General features: G+C 45.6%; 1 long non-coding RNA gene across 2 annotated transcripts; it reads right to left on the bottom strand.

Moving 5' to 3' along the window:
* Window positions 1-2,470: 2,470 nt before the first annotated feature.
* LOC108348219 (uncharacterized) lies at window positions 2,471-15,003 on the bottom strand. Of its 2 annotated transcripts, none has more exons than XR_594686.4 (3): window positions 14,836-15,003; window positions 4,883-5,091; window positions 2,471-2,839 (listed from the first exon to the last, which is right to left on the bottom strand). It is a non-coding gene; the product is annotated as an uncharacterized LOC108348219 (long non-coding RNA). The 2 variants fall into 2 exon arrangements; XR_010055608.1 differs by having other exon boundaries at window positions 4,969-5,091.
* Window positions 15,004-17,070: the final 2,067 nt, after the last annotated feature.

Here is a 17,070-nt window from a genome sequence, read left to right as displayed (position 1 = left end):
AGGTGTCCCGGAGACTGCATGGGGCTGGCAGGGACAGGCTACAAAGAACAGCAGCCCTGGTAGAGATGAGTCTACAGAAGGAAGCAAGTGTTCCAGATAAGACCGTAAACACCAAGATGACTTGGAACGGAAGCTGCAGAATCACCACTGTAAAGGGGTTCTAGATCATTCCTGCAGAAGACTAGGCATCCAGACATTGTGGTACCGAGGACTGAAGGGTAGTGGATGAATTCGTATGTTGGAGTAGAACAGGAAAAATAGTTTCTTAAGTACCCTGAAAGAGAAAAACAGGCTGGACATTCACTCAAGTAGCACCTAGAGCAGAGGTTTAGCCCATGGGTTGAGGGTTATATATCAGATATCCTGCATACCAGATTTTACATTACAATTCACAACATGTAGCAGAACTAAAGCTATGAAGTAGCAATGAGAATTTTATGGCTGGGGGAATGACCACAACACGAGGAACCGTATTAAAGGGCTGCAGCTTTAGGAAGGTTGAGAACAGGTGCTAGGCACCTAATGTTGGTACGCTGCCGTGTGCTGTTTGAGCTCACAGAGAAACTGGTTCTGGATGTGCGGTGATTCCCATACCTCAGACCCAAGCGTGTTTATGTCAAGGGTCTTCCAAGGCCCCTAATCTGAATGGGCTAGCACCCCCAGTTCTGTAACAGGAAGGAAAGAAACGAGCAAAACAGACCCAAGAGTCTTGGGAACCATGTCCTTGAGAAAGGAGAGGTCAGCCTTGTCCAATAGGAGTCACTACTGCTTGTCCTAAGAGAGAAAGGCGTCTGCCGTGGGAGAGAGGAGCTGCAAGTTCAGCGTGGGAGGTCAGCCATGGAGAGAAGGCTCAGCTGAGAACCCTAGCCAACGCCCTCAACTTCCCCAGTCAGCTTCTGCTGGACATCTACAAGCCTCTGATTCAATGATGTCACTTTTCTGCTGTCACCTGTTCTTTTACTTGAAAGCCTCTCCCAAGAGGACACTCTGCCTGGGACTCTCCCTACTGGAGACTCCAAATGTCTTCCTAAAAGGGCTTCCCAGTCAGCCTCTGCTAAGTGTTCTGAGTCTCTCCTTGATGATGTTTTACCTTCTATCTAGCCACACATTACTTGCTATTTACTCTTACACTTGGGCTTGCTGTATATGTAATAAACTCACCCCCACTCAAACCTGCAAACATGGCTACTGTAGGTAATTTTCTGGACCATACAGAAGAGTGAGAAGTATTTGCTCAATTGAGGTGAGTTTCATTGTGTGCCCTTTCCTTCAAAGGAGGGCGGTCCAGGTTGGCAAACCTACAGTTATAGGAGGTTTTGTATGAGCCACTGTATTGTGTGATTTCTAGTTTAGCAAACTCTACGGTGCAAATCAGGGTCACTCGAATAAGGATGTAGGAAAGTCCAGACCTGGTCAAAGGGTCATCGCAGAGCACAACAGCTAGCAGTTCAGGATTCCTGGCTATGCTTGTGGGAATTCCCCTATGAGGACAAGTTCCTGCCACAATGATCCCCCTCGCCCCCCACTCCCCACCCCCATCTCAACAGGACTGTATGAAATGGGGAGAATCTCTCTCTTTTGGGAACTTCTTATGGGCCAGTGACATCCTTGTGGCCTCTCTGCCTGTCTCCACACCATCACAGAGACATGATATCCTGAAGCTACAGCCCCATTTCTAGTGATAAAACTGTCCCTGGGGTTTGCCACCTCCCTTCAGGTTCTCAGACAGTGGGATCTCTAAGGGTGATAGGGGGAATTCTGTGGCTTTTGTCTCAGGCAAGGGCTTACTGTAGCCTGGCCCTGATGTCTCACTGAGACAACAAGGCCCTGAGCCTGCTGACTGCTAGATTGGGAAGAAGACAGAGAGGGGAAAACCTAGAGAGAGTTTAAAAAAAAAGAAAGAAAGAAAGAAAAATGGGTATCTCGATATATGACTTGGCCCAAGGGCAATATTTGTTCGGCCATGATGGTTTGATATGTTAGCAAGCCAGAGGTAGGTGGTATTTCACCCAGCGACCTTCAGACTCAAGCCACAGCATAAAACAGAGCAGTGTGGCGGGCTCCAGACGGGACTGTGGAGAGGTGACCTTCAGGCTCAGCATGGAGGAAGCTGGTCCCATACCATCCCATTAGCACTAAGCCACAATTGATCACCACAGCAAATCAATGCAAGCGAGGTCCCTTCCAGAGCTCTCTACAAATCGGCTGCGTCGTGAAATACGAGCTTGTGAAGTTTCTCATTTTGTACAATTCTGACATTTCTTGCCATGTGATTAAAATAGAATAAGATCAAATAGAAAATACTATTTGCTCAATCACCTGCAAACCCAACACAGTCAATACAGCAATTCCATCCAGGAAGTCCATTTCCGAGACTCCATAAAGAAGCCCACATTTAAATTTCATGTTCTCCGCTGTTACTGTGAAAAATTACATGTTTTAAATATAGGACAAATACAGGCCAGGCCAATTCTTGTTATAATAAATTTTATTTCAACATTCTCAGTAAATAAAATCTCCCAAGCCCTGGCCAATGAACAGCTGCTTCAAGGCTCATTCAATAATACATAATTTCATTCCAAATAATGATTTGTTCATTTCCTTTGAAGTCTGATTCAAGTCCTTTTCCCCTGAGAAAGCCCAGGTTTCCAACTATCATTTCTTCCTTCCATGCTTCTTAGAACACGGAACACCTTCGAGTGTGTGCCCCTTCTCTCCCTGCCTTGAGTAGGCAGCTCTTCAAGGTCAAAGAACTGTAACATCGGCCGCCACTGACCCGCATTCCTGGATACCTAGCCAGCGAGCATTCCACAGGAAGCAGTTCCTCCACGGCTATTTCCTGATCGAAAGAACCATAATGACGGCATTTAACCCATGGCGGGTTTTCCACCCATCCATCTCCCACACTGCTAGACTCCCCATCACACCAGTCATTTCTAGTGAAGACATGATGTTATCCTAAGAGACCTCCACACACACAGTCATTTTACACACTGTCAGCTTCATCTATTAATTCTCTTACTGTCAGAGACAGTTAAGGGAGCCTTTGTGGAAATGTCTAAGGATTTGTAAAACAGAAGCATATTTGTTTGGCTTCCCCTGGTGCACGGGGCTTAGGAACTGCGCAATCATAAGAATCAGAGTGAGCTCTGTGGCTTTTCCATAATTGACTTGGGGAGGCAAGAATACAGTTCAGAAACAGAGTGCTTTCTTGGGACCCTAGTACTTGCCGGTCTACAGATCATTTGGAAACAAAAAGCAAACCTAAATCTTCAAGTCAGATGCTTCCAGATTGAGACTACCTGCAACCCTTAACCACAGGTAAGATTTAGCCTCTAGTCCAAAGTGTCTGACAATGCAAAGCCCCCACCCCCACCCCTGTGCTCTTAAAGGACTGTCAGAATGAAATTAAGCAGGTGCCTGGTCAGCTCTCAGACTCTGGGCAGGCAGCCTGGGTCTCTAAGCAGAGGAAGAGTCCTTGAGTCCAAGAAACAGAATCTGGTGGGCCCTCCTAGCCACAGGCAAGAGCCAATGAACGGTTCCTGGAACTTGGTAGAGAAAGGTTTCTACAGATCCTTTGAGAGAGCTGTCCCCCACAGGCTCATGTGCTCTAACACTTGGTCCCCAGATGGTGGAGCTAGAGGGAAGGTTGTAAACATTTACAAGGCGGAATCTAACAGAGGAAGAGGTAGGTCACTGTGGGATTCTAACTGGCCCCTGCCACGCCTTCTATCCCCATAATGGACAGCAATGACCTCTTAAATCATAAACTGAAGAAAATCTTGACTTCTTGTCAAGTGTTTTGTCATAGCCAAGTGACTAATATGGCATCTGTGACCAGGGGCTGGGTAGCCCCTTGGTGGCTTTGGCCCCAGGTTATAGATCATCAGGTTGAATAGAGACTTCTAGAACTAAGATAATCCTCAGAAACGGACTTGTCCTGGCCTTGTGGATCAGAAAGTACTCAGTTCGAGAATTTGGAAAGCCTACTCAAATTGGCCTGAATACAGGAGACTACAGTCCCATCTGTTCAGAACACCTGGTTCCATTCCCTGTGATCTCCTCTGAGGTGCCACCTCTGAGACATGCTGTTTACACAGCAGCTTCCCTCATGATCACAAAATGGCCGCCAACTGCCACTAAGATTCCACAGTTCTCTTTTCCCTCCCAAAGGAGAGAGAATGCCATCTCTCAGAGCACTGAGCTAAATTCCTGGGTTTTGTTCTCTCCAGAACACCCCTCTATCTCTTTAGTAAGTGGAGAGTAGGTAGGATTCTGTGACTATTTGGTCCAGTGAAGGCCACCATAGCATGAGGTTAGTAAACCTAGGGGAGTGTGGGCTGAGACCTGTCATTATAATGTCCATTTCCTCTGCTCCTGAGCAGAAAGGCTCTAGACTCCTAAACCTATCACAGGGCTTTCTTAAACCATCCAGGGATATAAATAGTGGCACAGGGTCTTTTTAATACTTTAAATCTTAGGTTTGAGTAGACTCCCAACTACTATATCTGGACTAATCCTGGCCAACATCCTCCCACATGGCCAGGTCTACGCCTCTGCTCCACTCTGGTCTATCTGTCTAACTCAAAGTCTGTGGGTAAATCTCCCACCTCTCAGTTCTTCTCAGAGTTCTTTTCTCTGCCCAGAAAATCTGCCTTCCACTTCCTGCTCAGCTATTGGCCACCAACTCTTTATTTAAACCAATCAGATACAATTCTACATTGCCTTAGGCAGGTGAGGAAGGAAGAAACCTTTACAAACGATGAGACCAGCGATGGGCCCTAGAAATAACACCACCAGATCCTGCCAGCCTTTAGATCTTTGCGGAATTAACAACTTGACAGAATTTACACAAGTAACCGTTGAATATACAGAGACACACCTTCTCACGATGTATCCCAACACAATCTCGTGTGATTCCTTTTGTGTTCTCTCCAGGAAAAGGTCTCAGACAGAGCCCAGGCTCACCTCAGGAGGAGACCCAGAAATATGAAGAAGCGTTCATTTCCTCCCTGGGACTGTGGATCATGATATCAGCAGCAGCCACTTTGGGTATTGAGTTCTCTATCATTTAGTCCATGACCAGGAGTTCTGAGAGAGGCCAAAAAGATTCCATTAGCAACCTAGTCCAGCGAGCTCCAAGCAAGTTCATTTCTGCTCACCTTCTATTGTCAAATGGCTCTAAGGAAATGGTCCTTACTATCAACAGACAAATGGAGCCCTTCTTCTTCTTTCCTCCTCCTCCTCCTTTCTCCTCGCCTCACGTGCTTGCCTGAATCACAGGTCAGGATCCACCACAGTGCCTCCCCAGGTCCCCACCAACCCCAACTGCCCAGACTTCCCCAGGAGCACTGACTTTCTTACAGCCTCCAGGATCAGCTAACCATATTCTGTGTCCATGAGGACCCGTCCAAACAAGAGGCCTGTCCAGGATATTCCTGTAGGTCCCTGCCTTCCGCACTTTATAGATTACAAGAACCCAGTCCCAACTCCTCAGTACCTCTGCCAAGATCCGGAGAAGACAAAAAGCAGGTACTCCTCAGCTTCCATAATGGAAAGAGCTGGTATCCAGAGGGAGGCAAGTGATCTATGTACGTCAAGAGCCAGACCCTGACCCCAAGCCCTATGACCCTCTCCTACCTCCATTCAGTGCCTCATTCAAAACCACAGCCATCTCTGACAGCATGTCTGGGACCGAAGCACCAGGCTTCGATGCACCTGGGCTCTGCTCTAGGTGACCAGGACCTTGAGCATGTCTGAGGCAGCTGCTTCCTGTAGCTTACTCTCTCAGAAGTACTCTGTGCTAAGGTCCCTGTCAGCCAGCAGCCGGGCAGGCCAGAGCACAATCCTTCCCTGGACTCTAGGGTACCACTCAGACAGACAGCCTTGGAAAATCCAATTTGCCTCTCCCTTGCTTCAGTTATTGCTTTGAGATTTCTTTTGCAGTGATCTGGGTCTTTGATGCACAGACTCATCTTTGGTGAGTACAGATATTTCCTAGGAAACCAAGGAGCTCTTTCCTTCAGGAATATGCTGGACACAGCAGCCTTCACTTTAGGAAGGTGCTGGACAGAGTATTCCCTTCCTTCAAGAAGGTGCTGGACAAAGTATTCCCTTCCTTCAGGAAGGTCCTGGCAGAGCAGCCCTCCATTTGGGAAGGTGCTGAACAGAGAGGACTCTGGAAGCAGAGCCACTGAGGCTCCCATCATGCTAAGGGCACTGTGCTCATTCACTTCCGGAACCTATTCAACACACAAGTACACAGCGAGTGCCTGAATCTCTGTGGTCCAGCTCTCAGAGCCTCCCACAGGAGAACTAAGCAACCAACCACACCTCCTTTGCAAACATTAGGAGGAGATAAAGGGGCTCTCTCCCCAAAAGAAGACGCATAGGTGCAGGCACAAGCAAAAACATCTGTCTTCTTGGGAGTTAGTGGGTCCCTGGTCCCTGAAGCTCACAAAGAGGAACCCCAGGGACCAGGTCACCGGTCTCGAGACCTCTGAGCAAAGAGAAAGGTGGTGCAGGGTCTGCTTCAGTTGCCGGAGCACCCCAAAGGTCCTGTTCAAATCCTGACATGATCTTTCAAATTCCTGGGATGGAGCCTAATCACATTCGACCCCAGGCCTCAGATCTTGACTTTCTTGTATCCCAACGGCAAACTCCTCCGTGGTAGTATCTTAATATAAAAACTGGAAAGGAAATCTGCATTCTAGCCTGGGAACTAACTGACCCTGGGGAGTTGAGGGTAGAAGATCGAATCAGACTTGCAAATGAGCCTTCCTTCCCTCGGACTAGGGCTAACAATTTTCTCCAGGTGCGCTCTAGAGTGCACATGCGCACTTTCCAGGAAAGTTCTTCCTGAATCAAAACCCTGCAAAGGAAACCACTTAACATGCACCGAGGGAGCTGGCTGCTGGGTGGAAGCTGCCAGTGAATTCTCTTGCAAGGCAGGGGACACTTCGGGATGTGCAAATTATTTCTCCTTTGTCAAAGCACATTTCTGTAGAATGGGAGAGGACAAGCCCGCGGGGAGGGGGCTGAGTGGATGAGATTCCTAACGGCCGCTGCGTGTCTCCATGCAAGAAGAGTGTTGCACTGATATCACTGTTATTAACTGGGGTTTGTATTTTGTCTTTAAGGTCTATTTTTATTGTTTTTAAGTCTGTGTGTGTGGAGAACTGGGTTTATGGGAGGATGTATGTGGATTCAGGTGTCTGTGGAAGCCAGAGATGTTGGACTCCCTGGAGCTGGAGTTAAAGGCATTTGTGATCTGCCCCTTGTGGTGTGGTTGCCAGTAATAAAACTCTGAGCCTATACGAGCATAGTACATGCTCCTAACCACTGAGCCCAGATGTAGCCCTGGAATGACCTCAAAACTTTTGATCCTCCTGCTTCCACACTTGTAGTATATGCCACTGGTGTGCACCACCACAGGCAACTGTTTCCATTTTTAGATAGGGTGACGAACTGCAGTTCTAGATAGCCTAGAACTCTCTACATAGACCAGGCTGACCTTAAACTTACAACAATCTTGCCCCTGACTCTGCCTCTGCCTCTGCCTCTGCCCCTGCCCCTGCCCCTGCCCCTGCTTCTGCCCACCCCTCCTCTGCCCACCCCACCCCCGCCACACCACGCCCCCCCCGCCCCGCCCCGTCCCTGTCTCTGCCCCTCCCCCTTCCATGCAACTCCCCTTGCCCCTGCTCCCTGAAGACTGGGACTATCAGCAGTTACTACCACACCTGGTCAACAGTATTATTTTTGTTATCTATTGCAAAAACCAAATATGACTGAATCCTTAGACATGAAAGTGACCAACACTGACAAACTGAGTTTTCATGATGGCAGCCACCTTGGCAGAAAGAGCAGGACAGAACTCGAACACTCAGCAGTCTTTGGGTTACCACAAGTTAAGTGGGCCAGACTTAGGTGGAGGTCAGAGCCCGGGTCTTCTGAGCCTAGGAGCCAGCCCAGAGATGAGGAGCCCTAGCCCTCTGGACCTCCTCCAGATGTGCAGACTCCCAGATGGAAGTCAGACTCCACCCAGGGGGCTCTATGCACAGAAACTTGCTCCTCCCCCTCCCCTCAACACCGTGTGCTCCCTAGAAAACAAGAACCATGGCACCAGAGAGCCAACATGCCAGCCACGCTGACCTGCATGCAGCTGTAGCCCAGGATGGGATAGAAAGAGAGAGACCAGAGGCCTCTCAGGATGGATGCAGTAAAAATTTCCCTAGGCATTAAAGGAAGCCATCAGAGCTACGCAGCAATCTTGCCGATGCTGTAGGCATCAGCCGAGAGAGGCTCATCTTTGAGCAGACCTGCTCTTACTCCTGCCCCAAGCCAACAGCTAACCTGTCTTATCTGCTATGCCAGACGGAGCCACCCAGCAACATTCAAGATTACCCCTGGATCTCCCCTCAAAGAACAGAGAGCTTTTTCTCTTATGGAAAAGGCAAGTGAGAATAAAGCTTCAATTTTAAAAGGCTTTAAAGTGTGTTTCAAGGCAACGAAGTCAACTCGACTGCCTGGGCACCGTAGCGCTCAAGAAAGGCAGCCTGGTTTCTCTGTATTTTACACCAGACATCCAAACCTTCCTGGGTCGGTCCTATGGCAGCTCAGGTTGCTTCTCCAAGTCAGATATGCATCCCACTCCTAAGACATCAGGTCATCTGGACTTCTGCTTCCTGGCCTTACCTGCAACTTCTGGCTTCAGAGAAGACCCCATAGGCAACACTTTCTAAAGCTGGAAGAAAACCACAGGCGAACCCAAGTCTGGGTGCTCATCGGAAGCCAGGGTTTGAAATGTTGTCGAACCCTTGCTGTTCCCCTCATCCCAGCCCAGCACGTGTGAACCCTTGAGATCCTTCTGCAAGGTCACGGATGGCCGCACACAGTCACATCCGTAAGCAAGGATTTTCATCCCCATTCTTAAGCAGAAAAGGATACTGGAAATAATTCTTTAAAAATTAAAGATCTTGATTTTTTTTTTTTTTTTTTTTTGGTTCCCTTTCAGACAGCGTCTTTGTATCCCTGCCTGGCCTTGAATTTGTTGTACAGCAGAGGATGACCTTGAATTTCTGATCCTCCTGCCTCTACCTTCTGAGTGCTGGGGTTTTTGACATGCGCCACCATACCTGGCTTATGCCATGCTGGGGAGCAAACCTAGAGACCCATGCATGCTGGGCAAACGCTGTAGTATCTGATCTCCAGCCCCATTGCCCGCAAAGTAAAGACTCTCTGTACATTTCCAGAGAGCAAGGAGAGGGGTTTGTGGAGATCAGACGGACCTGCTGACAAATGAGTTTTGAAATCGATTTGTAATTTAGCTGAACAAGTGTTAACTGCCGTAGTGAGTTTGATCATTATACTCCTTTTAAACGTCCTTATTCTCAGTCATACATTATTTAATTTACACTTACAATGGACCATTGGTTGCAGTCAGGAAGCATATGAGATACTGATGTTAAAATACAGCAAATTAATGAAGATGGTAAAAAAAATTATGCAAAATCTCCCCCAAAAGACTTTTGCCACATAGATTAACTATGACCATCTGATCGGAGATCACATATGGCACATCTATCCAGCAGTCTTCAGTGCTTCAAAATTACAATGTTTAAAAATGAAAACACAGTGACAATTATACCCTATTGGGGTTTTCATTTGTTGGTAATAAAAACAGCCTACACAGGCAATATGTTATTCCTAGCAAAGTGCTTACAAAAACACAGCATGAGGCTCTTTCTCTTATCTTGTCATTTTCAAACGTAAATGCAAACATTCTGGAAATAAGTCACTGGTGGTCTTTTCCCCCCTTAGTGCAAAACGCAAGAGTGTAAAACACCAGGTCACAGAAGCAGCTGTTCTCTGCTTGACGCTGAACTATTCTGCTAAATTCCAATCTGCATCTTAATATGGATTCAGTCCCCAACAAACATGTCATAATTTATGTGTTGGCAAAGCATGCTTTTTCTTGCATAACTAATTAAAAAGAAATTAAATTAACCAGTGTCTACCAAGCACTTATTGTGGCATCTAATATGTAGAAAACAAAAATAAATGTTAGCTACCATTTCTATTATAAAATATTATCAGTTGTTAAACGAGGGAAAAATTCAATTTATCCTAGTATGTAATTAGTATTATTAAATACTATTTGTGGAAACATTCTAATAGAAACTTTAACAATACCGATCTCACTTTTAAATTAAAAATGTCTTTTATTACATATAACTAAAAAAGAAAAAAATTGCAGGGTTGGGTAAAGTGCTCGTGTGCAGATGTAAGGACCTGAGTTTGATCCCCAGAACCCATGTTTAAAAAAACAGAAAAAAAAAAAAGCCAGGTCTAGTGGTGTGTTTATAATTCCAGTGTTGAGAAGGCAAAGATAGGCTGAGCACAGGGACTCCCTGACCAGCCAGTATAGCCAAATCAGTGGTTTTCAGGCTCAGGAGAGATCTTGTCTCCAAAAGGAAAGTAGAGAGAAATGAAGGAAAATATAAGATCTACCCCTGGCCTATAAACATATGCATATACATACTCTCTCTCTCTCTCTCTCTCTCACACACACACACACACACACACACACACACACACACACACACACACACACACATATGAGATGAATGGGAAGGAGAGTGAAGGGAGGGAGAAAGAGAAATACACACACACACACACACACATATGAGATGAATGGGAAGGAGAGTGAAGGGAGGGAGAAAGAGAAATACACACACACACACACACACACACACATACCAACAGTTGCAAAATAGCTGTCAACCCTGTATGCTATCTACTGACCTACAAGATGAGCCCATTTGTGCAATCATGGTATGAACATTAGTGGGGTAACCAGCTGCTTTCTGAGTAGATTTGAAGTTCCCTAAACAAGAGGAAATTCATGCCTGCCTGGTACTATAAACCTTATCTTATGAAGTCAAAAGCCCTAGCGGGGAAATTACTGTCATTATTTTGCTAACTGGACACAATATACCTATTTAATGGCCTTCTAAATATTTATGCTTACTCTGTGGATTAGTGCTGCGGTGGGCTTTATTCAGAGAAGATTCTTTTTGCAGTAGGTGTTGGTTGCAACAGAGACCCTCCTGTTTGCAGTGCTGAGAATAAATAGGACATCCGTATCAGCCTCCTCTGAGGTTCAGGGAGCCACTGCAGAAAAGTGTCAGGGAGACTGACAGAGCAGGAGGAGGGGGTGAAGTGAAATGGAGTGCTGATTTCTGGACACATGGTAACTCTTACATCCTTGAACTCTTAAGTACCAGTGTGAGATTTGAAAAAGGCTTGGCCCGTGAGGACTGGAGAGATGGCACAACAATTAACAGCACGGACTGCTCTTGCAAAGGTCTATAGTTCATTTCCCAGTACCCATGTCAAGGTAGGTCATAACTGCCTGTAACCAGCTCTACGGTATCTGACACCATAATCTGGACTCTATGGGTACCTTCATTAACATATGTACACTCCCACAACACGCTTGTGTGCACATGCACACTTAAAAATACAATAAATTTAACATAAGACTGGATCCATCAATATTCTCTCAAGGATCTGTTCTTGCTCTCTGACAGCTTACAGGTGCTCAATGGTTGCTAAGGAGACAGAATCCAAGACCCCACCCCTCCATGGGGATCTACGGGCAGTCAACAGTGGCTGGAGAGATGTTTCCTTCAATGGTATAGCTCTGCTACATTTCCCATACCTGCTCATACTCTTATGAGTAAGCCTAGTCAAATTAGGCAGAAAAAGCCTAGTCTGTCAGTCTGTCTGTCTGTCTGTCTGTCTCTCTCTCTCTCTCACACGCACACACGCAAACAGAGACAGACAGACAGACAGACAGACAGACAGACACAGAGAGGAAAAGGCATGAAAGTAGATGAAGGACCAGGACCAGTTGGGAAAGGGAAGAGGATCAGTGGATGTGGGAGGGGGTTAACAGGATGAATGTGATCACAATATAATAGATACCTTGTGTTATATTTCTGTTGCTGTGATAAAACTCCACAACCAAGGCAAACTATAGAAAGAAGAGTTTACTTGGGCTTATGGTTCCTGAGGTGTAAGAGTCTGTCACCATCACAGGGTGGAAGAGTAGCAGCACAGGCATGGCAACTGGAACAGTAAGCTGAGAACTCACATCTTAAATGACAAGCAAGAGGCGAAGAGCTCGCTGGGAATAGCTTGAGTCTTTGAACTCTCAAAGCTGCCTCCCTGAGCGCTCCTCCTCTAGCAAGGCTGCACCTCTGAAGCCCACCCAAACAGTGCCGCCAACTGCAGACCAAGCACAAACATCTGAGCCTGTGGGGAACATTCTCACACATGTATTAAAACACAAAGAAACACATTATTATGTATAATTAACATATTAACAAAAATAAACCTCTGGGTCTGGAGAGATGGCCCAATGGCCCCTGTAGAGGACATGAGTTCAATTCCTAGCGCCCACAACTAGCAGCTCACAACCACCTGTAACTCCAGTCCCAGGGAACCTGATACCTTCTTCTGGGTACTAAGAGCATCAGGCACATACATGATGCACATATATACACCCAGGCACTCATATATACAGGTAAGAAATGTTTTAATTTTAAAGAAATTAAAAAAGAAAGAGCGAGAGATAACACAACTGACCAAGCTGGGACCTCTTAGTGCTCTAGCTGCCTGTTAGTCACCAAAAGGAATTCTGGGTTGTACCTTTGGGTCATTTGTGCTCCTCTAAGTAATCCTAATCAATTCACTGGTTCACCAAGTACCCCCAAAACATTATTGAGTGATTGGGGGAGCATTTCCATTTATGCATTGGTTAGTTTGTAGATCTGGAGGTATAACCCAGGGCTTTGCGATTACCAGGCCATGCTCCCTTTAGCCATCACGTTACTAAAACTGGAACAATACAGAAAGGATTAACATGGTTCCTGTGCAATTACCAGGCTATAGCTGTCCTAGGAGGGTTCTCAGACCATTAAGTAATTTTGAAAGTTCTCATGAAGGCCAATGGGTGACCTTAATGCAAAGAAAGTTTTATGATCAAACAAAAAGTTAAGGAAGAGCCACTAAGGAAAAATAAAGTGGCTGGGGTGTGGTGCACATAGCTTTAACCTGGCACTCAAGAGGCAGAAGCAGACGGATCTCTGTGAGTCTGAGACCAGCCAGGGCTACAGAGATTCATATCCATTCTCTCCCCTCTTGCTTGTGCCTTAGGAGTTGACCTACATGGAAGCGACGTTTCCTCCCCGCTGGCTTCCAGTCCAGCTAGTAGAATGTGCCAGAAGATTAGAGAGAGGGTGGAAAGGATGTGAGACCTTAATCCTTCCTCCTCTCCTTGCAGGCATCAATTTAGCCATAATTACATTTCTCTGCCTAAAGCTATGGCATCTGGAAGGACCTCTCACCCTGTCCTCCAGCTTCTTCTGGGCTCTAGAAACTGCCCCTTCTCATGTATCTTCCTTTATCCTGGTCTCTGGTCTCCCTCTGTGATTCCCTTCAGCCTTCCCACGCCATTTTGAATGGCCCTTTCATTACCTCCTTCCACAAACACATCCTTTCGGGGATTCTGGGGATGGAACCCAGGGCTTCCAGCTTGCTAAGCCAGTACCTATCATAACGTATGCCAGCCCCAAACTCAACTACTTAAGGGCATCATTTTCCTCCTGAATTTTATAATGATCAATTACTAGAAGTGGCTCCAGGAAATGGGTCCTCAAAGTGAGGTTTCAAAATTGAGTGACTCGGGGCTGGGGATTTAGCTCAGTGGTAGAGCGCTTGCCTAGGAAGCACAAGGCCCTGGGTTCGGTCCCCAGCTCCGAAAAAAAAAAAAAAAAAAAAAGAACCAAAAAAAAAAAAAATTTGAGTGAATCGTTTATTTGATAGGATCCTTCCATTTATTTTTTTTCTTTTTTTTTTTTCACCTTGTTTCAGAAGGTCTCTTTCTTGCTGTCCATTGCTGTGTACACCAGACTACCTGACCCATAAGTTCTAGAGATCCTCCTGTGTCTGCCTCCCATATTCCAACAGGCACATTGGGATTATAGATGTGTGCACCTGCTCTGTCTGGCTTTTGTGTGGATTTTGAGATTTGAAACTCATTTCCTCAAGCTTGCATGGCAAGTGCTTTACCCATTTAATCATCTCCCCAACCCCAAATTGCTTCTTTCTGAGGATAGATGGGATTGTCCTTTATGTCACGACATTCAAAGGATCACTGGGGAAGCCATGCAGTGTGATGCAGGAAGAAGACACTGTTGACACTTCACTAACTCTGCATGTCCTCATTTTTGTAGCAATGGTGACCCCAGAATGTCTGCCTCTGACTGCTCTCAAGGGAACACATAAGAAAATCATGAACTTCTGAGCAAATGATTGACAGGATCCAGAAACACTTCATGACAGTGTCCCTAATTGCTGGATGTATGAGTCGGGGTTCTCTGGAGTCATAGAACTTACAGAATGTCTCTCTATATTGAGGGAATTTGTTGTAATGGCTTACAGTCTGTAGTCTAACTAATCCAACAATGGTCATCTGTGAATGGGAAGTTCAAGAATCTAGTAGTTGCTCAGTCCCATGAGACTGGTTGTTTTCGCTGGTCTTCCTTAGAAGTAGATTCCAACAGATGTGCCAGCAAGTAAGTACAAGCAGGTGAAGAAGAATGAACCTTCCTTCTTCTAATGTCCTTATATAGGTCTCCAGCACAAGGTGTGGCCCAGATTAAAGTTGCGTACCACCACACCTGGATCTGGGATGTGCTTTATCCCAGGCTGACCTTGAACTCAGAGATCTCTTTGCCTCAGTTTCCTGGGATTAAAGGCATGTATTACCTTGCCTGGGTCTAAGCTTTTCATGGCCACTGTGCCTCAAGATCTCCATGTCAAATCCAGGTCAGAAACATGTGTCTTCCAGCCTCAAGATCTGGATCACAGGTGAGCCCTCCAATTCTGGATTGTAGTTCATTACAGATATAGTCAAGTTGACAACCAGGAATAGCCATGACACTGGAGATACAGAAAAACTATAGTTTAGAGTCAAACCCAAAATCCAAGCCTAAATATCATAACATGGCATACTCAGAAACATGTGCCCTTCCGGAGCTCTTATTAACAAAACTCTGGTCCTCAATTTGGATTTTTCTCCTAGAGACATGAAAATGTCCACAGAACTGTTAGTACAATCAGTGAGAAGCCAAAGATGGTATAAACAATCGACAGCTATCTCTAACCCCCCAAATCGTCAGTGTAACATGTTAGTGGGTACCAAGGTTCAAATCCACTGTGCTAAGATCAGGGTACTACTAGAGAAGACATAAGACATTGACTCGTGGGAAGAGGCAGTTGGGTCGTGTCTTGGTCACTGTCCTATTGCTGTGAAAAGACACCATAACCAAGGTCATTCTTACTAATGAAACATTAATTGGGAGTTTGCTTACAGTCTCAGAGGACTAGACCATTATTATCATGATAGTGAGCATGGTGGTATGCAAGCAGGTGGTAAAGCAGTAGCTGAGAGCTACATCCTGATCCAAAGGGAACCTTCCATAGTACCACTCCCTGATGACTAAGCATTCAACTGTATCAGCCTATGAGAGCCTTCTTATTCAAACCACTACACTCCATGCTCTGCCCCCCATAGGCTTGTATCAACATAATATTGCAAAAAATGCATTTAGTCCAGCTTCAGAAGTCCCCATAGTCTCTCACAGTCCCAACACTGTTTAAAGGTCCAAAGTTCAGAGTCTCTTCTGAGACTCATAGTAATCCTCTAACTCTAAAATCAAAATAAAAAAAAAAAAAAAGAAAATCACATACTTCCAACATACAAAGACACAGAATATCCATTACCATTCTAAAAGGTAAGAAAAGGAGCCTTGTGAGAAAATGCTGAAGAAAAGAAAGACCAAAAAAAAAAAAAAAAAAAAAACAGGGAAAATTCTAAATTCTTCATCTCCATGTCTGATTTCAAACACATTTTAGGTTTCCAAGTAATTCTGTTCTGTTGACTCCAACACACTCCTCTCTCTTAAGCTGGTTTCACACACAATCTACAGCTTTCGTTGGCAGGTATCCCACAACTCTGGCATCTCCAACATCTTGGGGGTGCCAACAGAATTCAGGATTCACCTTCAGAGCTTCGCACAATGGTCTTTCTAAGCCTCCATGCATAGACATGCCAGGCTTCTGTGGCTTTCCTTAGAAGGGAGCTTCACACAATGGCCTTTCAGGCCTCAGTGGCATTCCTTGGAAGGGAGATTCCACAACTCCTTTCTTATAGCCTTGACTCTAAAACCAGAACTGTGTCAGAAGTTGCCAAGTCCTGCTGCTTGCTGGGGCTGAAACACGGCCCCATTGTTCAGTTACATTTGCATTAGCTTTCCATTGTTGAGGGTTTCCCTTACTGCTTAAGCTTTTCTTTAATTCCTTTTCACAAGTTGAAAGCTTAGCTGAGTGTGGTCTTGTTCTGAGGTCACCACTCCCTTCATTCCGTTAACTTTAAACTTTTAAATTTCATTGAGCATTAGACTTGGCTCCAACATGACATTCTTGGTGTTGCTTTTCTATTCAAACGGCACATTTTGTATTTTCCCTTGATCAGCCTCATTCTTTTCATTATAGATCTGCATAAGATCTGCCACTAATAACCACATGGCACAGTCAATAATGGGCTTCTTGAAATCTCCTCTGCCAACACCATTGAGCCAAAATTCTTCAATTTAGCCTCAGGGAGATTTTTGAACAAGGGGAGAAAGCAGCCACATTGCTCACCAAAATGATACAAGAACAGTTTCTAGATCACTTACTAATATTCTTCCCTTCTGAGAACTCTTGAACCAGTCCACTGTAATTTGAATCACCCTTGGCACCACTGCCTTCTATGCTCCTACTAGGATGGCCCATTAAGCCCTGCTCAAAGTGTTCCAGCACTTTTCTAGTCCAAAGTCCCAAAGCCTTCCACATTCCTCCAACAAACAGCAAGGTAAGGCCTGTCATAGTATTACCCCGCTCCTGGTACCAGCTTCTATCTTAGTCACTCTTCTATGGCTGTGAAGAGACACTATAACC

This window comes from Rattus norvegicus, chromosome 10 (assembly GCF_036323735.1).
Source record: "Rattus norvegicus strain BN/NHsdMcwi chromosome 10, GRCr8, whole genome shotgun sequence".
In the NCBI taxonomy this organism is placed as follows: domain Eukaryota; kingdom Metazoa; phylum Chordata; class Mammalia; order Rodentia; family Muridae; genus Rattus; species Rattus norvegicus.
Note: the sequence above shows the minus strand (reverse complement) of the source record. Positions and strands in the feature narration are given on the sequence as shown.